The 12433-nt window shown below is 51.8% G+C and overlaps 1 protein-coding gene across 6 annotated transcripts in view; it reads left to right on the top strand.

Moving 5' to 3' along the window:
• Positions 1-12433, top strand: part of LOC309601856 (transcription factor 4) — a gene marked incomplete at its 5' end in the record, with an annotated part of 235706 nt that overhangs the window by 215934 nt on the left and 7339 nt on the right. The window lies entirely within an intron of this gene.

Genomic DNA, 12433 nt, shown 5'->3' with positions numbered 1-12433 from the left:
TGCGTTTCACTCTGCTGCCAGTGAGCGCACCCGTTTCTGTTTGCCCCTGCCCCTGCCTTCAGCCCGGCCGGCACGACTCCTGTCACTGGTACCGCGCTGCTCGGCTCCGCGTCCGGCCTCCTTAACCATCCCTGCTGACCTGCCTCGGATGGCTGCGGGCATGGTGCACCAAGAAGTCACCGGCAGGCACTGCCATGGGTGTCTGGGCAGCAGCCGCCCCACGGCAGCCGGCAGGAGCGTGCCGGTGAGAGCTGCCCCACGGCAGCCGGCAGGAGCGTGCCGGTGAGAGCTGCCCCACGGCAGCCGGCAGGAGCGTGCCGGTGAGAGCTGCCCCACGGCAGCGGGCAGGAGCGTGCCGGTGAGAGCTGCCCCACGGCAGCGGGCAGGAGCGTGCCGGTGAGAGCTGCCCCACGGCAGCGGGGCAGGAGCGTGCCGGTGAGAGCTGCCCCACGGCAGCCGGCAGGAGCGTGCCGGTGAGAGCTGCCCCACGGCAGCCGGCAGGAGCGTGCCGGTGAGAGCTGCCCCACGGCAGCGGGGCAGGCACATACCAGCGAGAGCAGCAGCGAGGTCGGGCTCTCCCGTGCCTTTCCATCAGTGGTTCATGTGGCCACGCTTCAGGGGCCGCCTGCACAGCCCCAGTTTTCCCTTCTCATGGCCACGTGCACAGAGGTGCAGATTGTGTGTGTGTGTGTCCATGCGTGCCAGGGGGGCTTGGAGGGTGTGAAATCTTCAGGGGTTCATTTATTCTTTGATTTCCAGGCCAGGTGAACATAAAGTCACTGCCCCTGCCCAGGTCCTGAAATGCTTTTCCTTTTTTGCTTCCAAAAAGATTTCGGTAGCGCTGGGTTTCGCTCAGGACCCACCGCTTGCTTGGGAAGCTGGGCGCAGTTTTTAGCGTGAGGCGCGGTTTTGGCTTGCAGAGCTGGAGAAGGTTTAGGGAATGAGACCTAATCCTGTCCTTGTTTTAAACACATGCTTAAATCTGGAAGGAGAAGGTAGTTCAGAGTCGGAGCTCTGTGTTTCACGCTGAATTACGTGACCCTTCTCCGGCGTGAAAGAGCCGGTGCGCAGAAGCCCGGCTCTGCGGGCCCTCCTCGGGCTCCTGAGCTCGTGCTTGCCTTGCTGAGTCCCCGGGCTGTCGGTGCTGCCCGGCTGAGCAGTGTGGCACAAAAGCCGGTGGCATCAGGTCTGTAATTAGCCTTGTGTGCACCACTTGGGTCTCCAGGACAGAGAGCATCTTGCACTTTGCAAAGGAAATATTTTGCAGTTGCTTTCTCTGTTGCAAAGGAAAAGCGTGTCTCTTCAATCTCTTTCTTTCTTAATATGTCAGAAAAATAATAAGGAAGACCATTTAACACAATGCATTTGAGTCTACAGAAATGTTAAAGTCCCTCAGCAGAAGTTAATGAAAAAATAGCAGTCCTGCAGGAGCTGGGAAGGAGCAATTCTCAATTAGGCAGCGGCAAAGTTGCGCCCGTGCGGAGCTGGACTAGATCAGGGCGCTCCTCCACAGGATTAAAAGGCGTTCGGTTTTATACTTCCAAATTTCATTCCAGAAATAGAGTTGCTTACTCACACGTGGAATGGAGGAAGGGAACAAGGAGTTATCGGGCAGTATTTTCAGATGGTTCAAGCTATTTAGGTTAATTAAGACAAGGGGAAAATATGCAGAAAGAGAAAGGGACCTGACAGATGCCTGGCCAGCTCGCTGCTGCGCGGCGCTGGGGAGGACTAGGCTTGATCCCCTGCTCATCCCACACGCTAAGGGCAAGGCAGGGCAGATTAGAAGAAAGAATTTCAATTAACCATATACATATAGGGAGGGGAGCGTATCTCTCTGCTTGAGTCGCGTGGAAATTTCTCCTCGGTGTGCAGGAATCCCTAAAACCAAGACCAAAACCCCATTGAATTGCAAAGGCGCATTGGAAAGGACACCAAAACTGATGGAGCGGCAGTATATGCCTTGGGTATATATATATATATATATATATATAACTGATGGAGCGGCAGTATATGCCTTGGGTATATATATATATATATATAACTGATGGAGCGGCAGTATATGCCTTGGGTATATATTTATGTATACGTACGTGCGGGTATACCTTCCCTGGAGCTGTCTTCTGTTTTGGTTTTCCTATCTCAAAAAAAGCGTAGTGGAATTAGGAGGAGTTCAGGGACGATTGCAAGCATGGAAGGATTTTCATGTGAAGGGAGGTTGAACAGATTGTGGTGATTTTGTTCAGAAAGGAGATGAATAAGAGGAGACATAATAGAGGTACATAGAATAATGGACAGCATAGAGAAGGTAAATCTAGCTCTCCTATTCATCCTGCCTTGTAATTAAAGAACAAGGGGACATTCAGTGAACCTGACAAAAAGAAATACTTTTTATTCAACACACAATGACCTGTGAAATTCATTGCTCCAAGATGTAATCAAGGCCAAATGTTCAGAAGCATTCCAAATAGGATTAGGCATCATATGGAAAATGCAAACATTTCGAGGTTTATTTGACAGGATTCAGACAGGATTCCTCCCTTTTTTTCACAAGGGAAGGGGAAAAATAAAGAAAAAGAAAGAAAGAAAGAAAAACTTTGATGCCCGAGTGTGAGGCAACTGCTAGGGGAAGGAAGGAGCTTCTTCTGGTGGCCAATTATTTGATAATTGCCGTGTCCCCCGGCCTGGGGATGCCCCTGCGCTGGGCGCCGTCGTGATGGTCGGGGAGGTGATTATAAAATAATGAGCCTCCAGCGGTACTGGGAGCACGGCTTTATTCAGCAGGGCCGTTCCCGAGCCTCCTGCCATGCCGGGGAAGTTCTCCGGCGGCTCCTCCGGCCTGGCTGCCGTTGCTCCCGCCGGCGGGGCCGAGCCGAGAGCTTTCAGCCGCTCTCCATCCCACCCGGGGGACGGCTCCGCGGCCCGCGGCACGCTCCGTCTCCGGCCGAGGGCACGGGTTTACGGCTAAGCTTGAGTGCCGACCGTCATCCCAAGCCTTCACAACTGAGGTCTGCCATCTCGTAGGGAAATTCAGATATCCCAGCTGTCTCCTGCTTCCCCGCTGCAAGAAAAAGTCTGCTTTTCAGGCAGCCTTACCCAGCTATCCTTGACCAAACGGTTCCCCCCTTCACACTTGTCCACATGCAGTGCCCTCGGCTAAATATTTGCCCATAGTTCCTGCTGCTTCAGGTTGCTAAAAGGTAACATCAGTTGTTGAAATTAAGCACCTGAGAAAGGAAAATAAGGGAGGTTTTGTTTATGTTCTTTATGGGGCAGCTTTGTGACAGGCTCTGCTCCTCCTTAAATGAAATGTTAGTAAAAGTGACTCTGTCGTGGGGAAAATATCATTAAAAGCCACAACTGAGACTGCGCCATTTGCAGATTCAAAAAAATGTGAAGTGTTAACTGAAAATGGTCTGGTGAAAGGCTCCGAGAGGTAAAAAGATGCTTTTTCAGCAGCTCGGTTAAATCCATCTCCTCTCCCCTTCCCCAATAAAATTAGCATGAACCAGACATTGTTTTGCTCTCCGTGGCAGTCGCGGAGAATTCACAAAAGGAAATTCTAGATTGTAATTTAGCTTGGCCTCAGGTAATATGTTAAATACACTTGGGATACATATAATCTAAGATTTTAGCTTGTACAAAGCTATTTTTTCCTCCAGTGTTTAAACAATACTGCTTTTAATGAAGAAATCTGGCTTTATTAAAAGCCAGATCTGTGACTTACAACTGTTCCTGCATATCTGCTCTCAATCAAGAGAAAAGAGTTTAATTTTTGTAGCTTTGTTCGCTTTGCATATGTTAAACTGATGCAACATGCACCCAGGGCATCACTTCAGAGACAGTTTGTTCCATAAATATGTGCTCCTCGCTTAAATACCAGATGTAGGTGAAGTTAGATTGAAACGCAAAAAGCAGCAACAATGAGAAATGGAAGCGCCGGTGTCGTGCGTCTTAAAAAATGCCTTCGTGTTTTTAGGAATAGGTAGGCTCTTGCTTTTTCAGGAGAAATGCCAAGTGATGGGGTCTGGCTGGCTTTGTTCGGGCTTGGCTAAGTAAGTTTATGGTCGGAGCAAGGTAACGGAGCAGGAGGATTCGGATGCTTTGAGAGCAGCGCCGCTGCTGCAAACAAGACGAGGACATTTCTCTGAAAACCCAGAGTCTGCCGCGTTCCCAAGCAGCATTACTCACTGTCTGAAACCGTAACTTGGGTGAAAGAGTCGGGCCCGAGAATTTCTTTTGGAAAACTGGTATGAATTTTGAAGTAAAAACATAAGAACAAAGGAAATAGTTTTTGAGTGGAGTCAGGCTGAAGTTAGCCTTTGACCATTTGATACATTCCACGCTGAAAAGGAAGTTGAAGGGGGAAAAAATTTAAAAAAAAAAAAAAAAAAAAAATCAAGGAGGATACTGGTAATGTTTTCCACATTTGAATTTTAATACATGAAACAGGCTATAAAAGGCCGGCCAGCTGCAGTAAATAAAGTAGCAGTGGGAGGTATGGACCGGAAACTTGTAGAGAGCGCTGGTGGAAGCGGCTGTGCCCACCGCGCACCTCCGCGCGCCGCCCGAGCGCGCCGGGGCGGCCCCGGGGCCGCGCAGGGCCCGCGCCCCTGCCCGCATCCCTGCCTGCGCCCCTGCCCGCGCCCCTGCCCGCGCCCCTGCCCGCGCTCCCTGCCCGCGCTCTCCCTCGCGCAGCAGATGTGCGCCTTTGCTCCCCAGACAAAAACAAGGCAGAGATGGGTCAGATGCTGCTGGAAACGGGAATCGAGTGCTCGGGTTTTGATGGAAGGAGGCCAGGTTTACAGCTGTGTGGCTGGGAGCAGAGGTCTGCTCCCTGCGCGCACGGTTTGCTAGAGCAGGCTGTCTTAAAAGGGATTTCCTATTTTACATTCCCTCGCCTTTTTTATTAGTGGCCCAGTAAGGAGAGCGTTTAAGCATTTACTAATTTTTAGCAGGCCCCTGGAAGTTGCTGGTGTCCCTGTTTCTAATTTCCCTTGTGCCATGAGCAAACCGGCACGCATTAATTCACACCATTTACAAATACAGTGTACTTGATACCAGTTTAGCAGCAAACTGGTCTAGCGGGGAGAGCCCGGAGGAGCTGCCTGCTCCTCTGCGCCCGCTGTGTCGCAGCAGCAGCGCGTGCCGCCAGGTGAAGGGCAGCAGGAGAGTCTCAAAACAGGGGTATCATTTCTGAAATCGCAGCCCTGGGGTGCGGGAGCTGGGGGGGGGAAGCCCTCGCCGGGCGTCGGGCACGGCTTCCTCGGCCGGGAAGGGTGGAGGGGAGGAATTTGAACCCCCGGCGTGCCCGGCATCGCCCGGCTTGTGCCCCAACCGCAGAGCTGGGGTGCAGCAGCCGCCCGCCCAAAGCTGGTCCCTTTGCAGGGCTCATCTGGGGGTCGTGGGGCCGGAGGGGAGCGCGGGGGGCAAGGGGGTGACCCGCTCGTGGAGCAGGGCAGACGGAGGTTCGGGTTTCCCGTCCGTCCCGTCAAGCCCTGGGTTCTGCAAACACACGCGCGCTCGACTTCATTAGCACGAGTCCTCCCGTTGGGGCTATTCGTGACGTTGAAGTTAAGCACGTGCACGAGCGTTTGCAGGATTGAAAACATCGTCACGAAAATGGAGGTCGCCTCCCTTCGCCGGGCTCGTAAAGCCCTGGCCGCCCGCAAAGAAACTTCTGGGGAGAGGCAGAAGTGGCCTAGAAACGAGGACGATGTGGGGTTTGTTGTCAGGCTGCTCATAACATTTGTGTCTCGGTAAGGATCTTTAAGGGCAAAGTTTTTAAAGTCGCACGTCGAGATGAAAATTTGGAGTTTAGGTGGATTGAATCTGCCCGTCTCCATCTCTCAAGGGCATGAGCTAAGCGTGTATTTTCAGCTTTAGCTGTGAATTTCCTGGCTTTCCGCAGTTCCTGTTATTTCAGAGGTTACGCGGATCGCGGGCATTTTATCGTAACGTCTCAAATGGAATTATAGAAAAGAGCCTTTAATGCTAACTTTTGCAGAGGAATCTTAGAAGACACAGGTTTCTTCTGCAGCGGCGCACCAAGGTGTTGATGAAAACCATTCTACGCCAGAAACGGGTGTACGTTATTTTTCAGATAGCGCTCAGAAGGCCATCCGCCGGCCGGCATGCTTCACGCGAGGGCCCACAGGAAGAGAGCGCGTTCGTGTGTGGGTTTTTTCACATCCACATTAAATTAACTTATGGAATTTTCCACCCCTAGGAATTGGAGTAGCAGCTCATGAAGTAATTCGGTTATGTCATCCGTACATAAACAAAAAGAGTCAAGCGACTTGGCGTTATTTAAAAGACAAAATCTGGCTTTTGCTGTTTTGTCCTACTATCTTTTTCTCTTCTTAATTTTTAGCACAGTTGTAGCTGCTGCGCCTGTGGTTTGTTTTGCTTGAGTGTGGTTTTTAGTTAGCAGGTATAATATAAATTAAAAAAAACTGGACAGAATGACCGTACTGGAATGAAGTCTGACATAACAGGCACCAGCGTAGGGTTTTTATATAGCACCATTTTCTGCCTAATTGGTCGACATTCCTAATGCTGCGCAATTACAGCCTTTATCATATTTTTAAATTATTTTCGAGCTATAAACTTCATTTCGACCCGGAGAGAAACCGCTGACCAATATTTAAACGACACCTTTTCAGGAAAGCGTTGTCCCCGCACAATGGCTCCATTCATTTCTAACCGGCTAATTAGGCGCATGGTTAAAACCCCCTCGGATTTGGTTTCCCGGGTTTCGTTTCTGCGGCGCTGGCTGCCTGCGAGCTGCCGGTGGCCGGCCCGGCGTGCGGGCGCTCCCGCGCGGCGCTGGCGGACGGCCGCCTTGCGTTTCCCCGAGCCGCTCGGTGCCGTCTCCGACTCGGCGGTGCGGAGCCGAGGCCGGCGGCGAGGCGGGTGCCGGGGAGCCTGCTGCTCCGGACGGGACCCCCCTCATCTGGGGCTGGGTACCGAAATAAAGCGGCCAGGCGTGCCGACTTGCTTGCAGCACGGTTTCCTCCCCTTCCCTCCCCGGCCGTTCAGTGAAGGAGAGTTAATATTCTTAATCCCGCACTTTAGGACCCTTTATATCTCCGGATTTAGCCAATACTTAAACGAATAATCATCTCTGTTGGAAAGAAATCGCAGGGATTATTTCAGTGACTTCCCTCCGACGGCCACGGCAACCATATGCTCCCCATAATAGGTCGCGACCGGTTGGTTTCCCTTAAAACACTTCCATTATCTCCCATGGTGGGAAAGCAAAGCCGGTGGAGCGTGGGAGACCTCGCGCCGAATTAGCGCTTACGGGGGGCCGCGGTGGCGGGCGGCTCTCTCCGCGCGCGGGACCGGCGCCTGAATCGGCCTGCCAAGGGCAGCAGGCTGAAGGAGGGAGCTGGTGGGGAGCGGGCGGGCGGGGGAAAGTCGGCTGCAAGTCGGCTCGTCCCCCAGGCAGCCGCGCGGTGCCAAGGCAAACCTCCTCCCGCCCAGCCGCGGCGAGGCGGGGTCCCCGGGGAGCCCCCCGGGACGCGCCTGGGTGCCGCCACGCTCCCCTGGCCTCGAGGCACGCGCCCGCCGCTGCCCCGGTACCCGGCCTCGCCGGGAGACGTGGCGCTGGTGCTTTTTTTTCCTTCATCTTCTTCTTCCCCTTCCTTCTAACGCCGAAGTCCAGCTTTGCCACTTTCAGCTCCGTTGAAATGGCTTTTGCATACAACTGGCTCGCAAGCAGCCCTTTCATAAGATATTTGGCGAGCTGCTTAGTACTCGGCACTACTTTTTTTCTGTAGAAAAAAATGTGAACTTTGCTTTTTTCCTGATTTAATGCCACTCTTAATGTCTTTTTTTTTTTTTTTTTTTTTATTAAATCCTTTCTTTTGCGTTTGATCTTATTTATAGCTGAGCCACCGGTCATATGGAAACTATTATTGTATAGCATGGAGATGAAAGACTTCGGTGCAGTTAAATAAGAGTGAATAATTTGGACCAATAATACACACATACAGTGAGAGACCATTTGTGTCAGAGTGCCCTGCGCTGTTCCCTTTTTAATATAGCGGTAGAGGTTTATAAGGGCTTTGCACAAATCTGCTTTCTGTCAGACTTATAAATTTTGACAATATTGAACACATGTTAACATGCATCACCTTACAACTTTTCTTGCCGCGTGTTTTTATTTATCTAATTGGATAACACAAGGTCATCGTTTTTAAAAGGACAAAGCACGCCGCTTGTTGCGTTTGTTCACGATAGTGGCAAGTTAGGAATCATCTCTTCCTAACCGTAGCCTGAAGCTGCGATCCAGGCTTTAAGTGATAGTTTTTCCTGTGTATTTAGAAAATCAATCGTGTGTGTGACAGCCACCTCTCAGCAGGAGAAGGGTTAACCGTAAGGAGAGGGGTGCGATGCTCATAACTTCATAGGAAACCGTTCCCCGCTTTTTACAGCTTATGTCTGCTCCTTACCATGCCCCAACTTCAAATGCCCATCTGTGAGCAATAAAAGAAACGTTTGCATGACCGTTTCTTACCGCTGCTCAGGATTCACTTCTGGGTCAGGTAGGGGCTTCCCTTGCTCCGGAGGGTAAACTTTCCATCGTCACGTACGTGACAGAGAGAGAGAGAATCCGAGGCGATTCAAAGTGACGTGCAGCGCTTCGGGGCTGTCAGGCGCGGCTGGGATTTCGCGGGGAAGGGACAAGTCGGAGGCACCAAAGCAGGTTTCCGTGTCAGTGGGGGGCTGGTCACCACGCAGACACGTTTTCTCTTTATGTTTACTGAAAACTGAGCATCTTCCCCGGTGGCGGAGGAGCCCTGGGCTGCGGGCACGGAGGTGGGCGATGCCGGCGGGCAGCGGGTGCGCCGGACCCCTCCTCGCCTCGTCCCCGCTGGACCTCGTGCGGTGGCAGCGGCTGGGAGGGCGCGTTGGGAGAGCAGGGTTTTGTCCGGCATCAGGGATTTAGACGCCTTCAGCAGGGAGCTGGGGAAACCCTCCTATAGAAAAATCCTTGATTGCTCCCTGTGACAGGGAGAAGCGAGCCTGCCCCTGCCCTTCCCGGGGCCGCCGGCCCCGCCGCTTTCACAGGTCCCCGCCGCGCCGCGCATCCACGCCTGGAGCAGCGGCGGGGTGGCTTCGGCCGGCAGCCTGCTCTGGGGGCACTCCTCTGCGGGGATGGCGTTCGTAAGGGTTGAACAGCCGCCAAATTCAATGCGTACATCTCGACGTTGGTGAGACGAGCATCTTTGGCACAGCGGAGTGGGTATTTTTTTCGAAAAGAAAAAAAAAAGCATTTTGTAGGGTGAGGGTGTAACTGTGAATTTTTTTCCAGCGTCGTGTTCTTTATCTGTGCTAAGTCCAGGTATGCATCTCCATCATGAAATGCTGAGTATTCAAGAATTAATTTCCACATCTATTTTTTTAAAACAGCTTCCCATCCCCAATGAATATATAGATAGTGCAGATAATCTGGAATACATACAAACTAGCATAACCAGAAAAACCTGACGTTTATACTGATACTGTTACCGTATATAAAAACGAAAATGCAGAGGTAAGAGAAGACAAGGTCCAGCCTTCTTCCAGCTCGTCAGGTTTTTTAAATGCTGTAAAAGACTGCTGCAAGTGTGAATTCGGACATGGTCTGTCCAGGTTTTCGTGCCGTGCCCATCAGCCTAGTACGTGCGTGCCTCCAAAAAGACCTGCACTGGAAGGTCTGCAGGATGATTTTGGTCCTTACTCTGATTTTGATCCCTGCCTCTGGGATCAGCCTTCTCCGTACCGGTCTTTATTTATCTTCCAGAAGCCTTTTTAACCTTAATAGCCAAAACCCCACAAGACTGGGGCTTCTCATGGTTTTTCGCTTTGGCTGAATTCTCTCGAGCGGACTGTACGTCACGCGTGGGTCTGCGCGCGTACGCTGGGGCACCTGTGTGTGCCCGAGCTGGTGATTGCGAAGGGGAAGCTGAGGCAGAGATTTGCACATCCACAGCAGAGCCTGCTTATACCTCCCATGCACATTTTAGGATTTCTTCTTTGTTGGGTTTTTTTTTTCCACTCCAGTCTGCTGAGCGCTGCAGTAGGGGGCTGTTACAAGAGATGGAAATAAATAAAATATTAATAGAACTTCAAAGTGAGTTTGATTCTCTAAAGATAAGTATTATTTATAATCTACACTCCCGGGCTGGGGGGAATGATTCATATCTTCGCTCCACCTCAGGGCAGAGCTGTTGTTTGCACGACAGACAAACCGGCGGCACGCAGGGAGGGGGAAGCAGCAAACGCAGCATCCTCGGTGTCCCCGGCGGTGCCGGGGGCTGCCCACGTCCCGCGCTCGCAGGCGTTGCTGCTTTCGGTCCCTGACACCTTGTACGGGGTGAGATTTCTTTCAGTAAGTCGCGTCCCTGCGTCCCCTGGCAGATGGTGGTGGGCTTGGCAGCGCTGGGTTAATGGTTGGACTCGATGCTCTTAAGGGTCTTTTCCAACCTTAACGATTCTGTGATTCTGTGATTGATTCTATGGTGGGTTTGGGCCGCGTTTGGCAGCGTGGCGATGCTCTCGAAGGTGCTTGGCTCCTGCTAAAAGCAGCTGGTGATGTTTAAAGGAGAAAAGTAAATGGCCGGCCTATTTTAGGGGACATCTGAGGCCTGAAGTTTGCTGTAAAAGCGGCCGTTTGGGTACCCACGCGGGACAGAGCATCCCATGGGCGGGGGGGACGCGGTGGCTCGGTGCAAACCACAGCACCACCAGAAACCAGCCCCTGTAGTCTTCTGCTTGTGAGACTACGTGGTGTGGGTTAGTTTTGATCTTTTACTATAGATGCATGTGTGTGCACATACACACACACAGAGGTGTTTGTAGCCTGGTAGAGTTGGAGTTGAAGTCTTTCTGTCTCTCAGGAAATACGCCGTCTATGGATGACGAAGCGATGGGGCTGCCTGAATCTTCTTGCAAGCGATTGAAACTGGAGAAATAAATTATCTGGGAAAACACGCTATGGGAAGGCCGTTGCGAGGTGGTGGTTTGTGTAGCCGTAGGGTTAGAAAGCGTCGGTGTTTCGGAGCGGCCGCCTTTCTATGGCACGGCGAGGATCGCGGGTGGGAGGGGTGCTGCAGCCCCAGCTCCATCCCATCTCGGGATGCCTGCCTCCCACGTGGAGAGAGGGGAAAATGGGCTTCGAGGCAGTCATAGCAGATAAGAAATGGTCTTTCTTTCGTGTAGAGATGGCCATAGGTTGGGCTTGCTCACTAAGCAAGCCTGGAATTTGCCAGTTGGCAGGAAAAAAAGCTGCAAATCTCAAGAAGCAAGACAGATCATGTAGTGGGTTGTCAAAGAGAAGAAAAGAATTGATAGTGTTTATCATTCGGTTGTGAGACGTAACATAGGTGGTTACCTTCCAGATCTCTTGAGAACCTAAAGGAGAAGAAATGTGAGGAAGTCTTTTTTTTATTACAACCAAGTTTAACAAATATGAATAAAACTTCCTATCAGTATGTCAGCGGTAAAGTGGTGGTGATTTTATGGCATCTTGTTTTTGCATCTGAATTCAACACTTCAGTTCAAAAATCCTCCAGATCATTAGCTTCCCATTGTAGAATCATAGAATCGTTAAGGTTGGAAAAGACCCTTAAGATCATCGAGTCCAACCGTTAACCCAGCACTGCCAAGTCCATCTATACCATGTCTTCAAGCACCGTATCTATCCGTTCTTTAAATACCTCCAGGGATGGAGACTCAACCACTGCCCTGGGCAGCCTGTGCCAATGCTTGACCACCCTCTCGGTGAAGAAGTTTTTCCTAATATCCAACCTAAACCTCCCCTGGCGTAGCATTATTACCATGTCTGCTTCTTGACGTGGTCAAACAAGAGGTAGTCTTTGAGAAGTCAGGCCAAATAACCAAGATAGCCAGGCTGCCCCTCTTCAAGCTGGACCACCCAACTGGAGGCATCTCCTGTAGCCCTGCAACGGAGGTGGTCCAGGGGAGGAGGTGGGCTGCTCCGGGGCAGGAGCGGGACGGGATGCTTGCCATCTCCGGCTCTGTCTGTCTGTCTGCACAGGTCATGGATGGAGCCCGGGGAGGCTGGCAGGAAAAGGGAGGGACCCAGAGCGAGACGTGGCCTCTGTCAAAGCGCCTTTACAGCTTCCAGCCGCTCTCGGGAGCTCTGCTCCAAGGGTGGTGGGTGGTTGCCAACCAGAAGTGGTATCATATGTTTCTTTGTCTTCATCGACCTCAAAACTAAATGGTTTTCGTCTTTTGTAGAATCACAGAAAAATGTAGATCGGAGGGGACTTGTGGAGGTGGCCGCGGTGAAGCCCCTGCCCGCGGCAGGGCCGGCTTTGGAGTCAGGTCCAGCTCCCAGGCTCGGTCGGGTTGCCCAGGGTCGTATCCAGCTGAGCTGGGTGCCGCTGGGGATGGAGAAGGAGAGCCTGTTTCACTGGTC

The sequence above is a fragment of the Platalea leucorodia genome (assembly GCF_965183815.1).
Source record: "Platalea leucorodia genome assembly, chromosome: W".
Taxonomy (NCBI): Eukaryota; Metazoa; Chordata; class Aves; order Pelecaniformes; family Threskiornithidae; genus Platalea; species Platalea leucorodia.
Note: the sequence above shows the minus strand (reverse complement) of the source record. Positions and strands in the feature narration are given on the sequence as shown.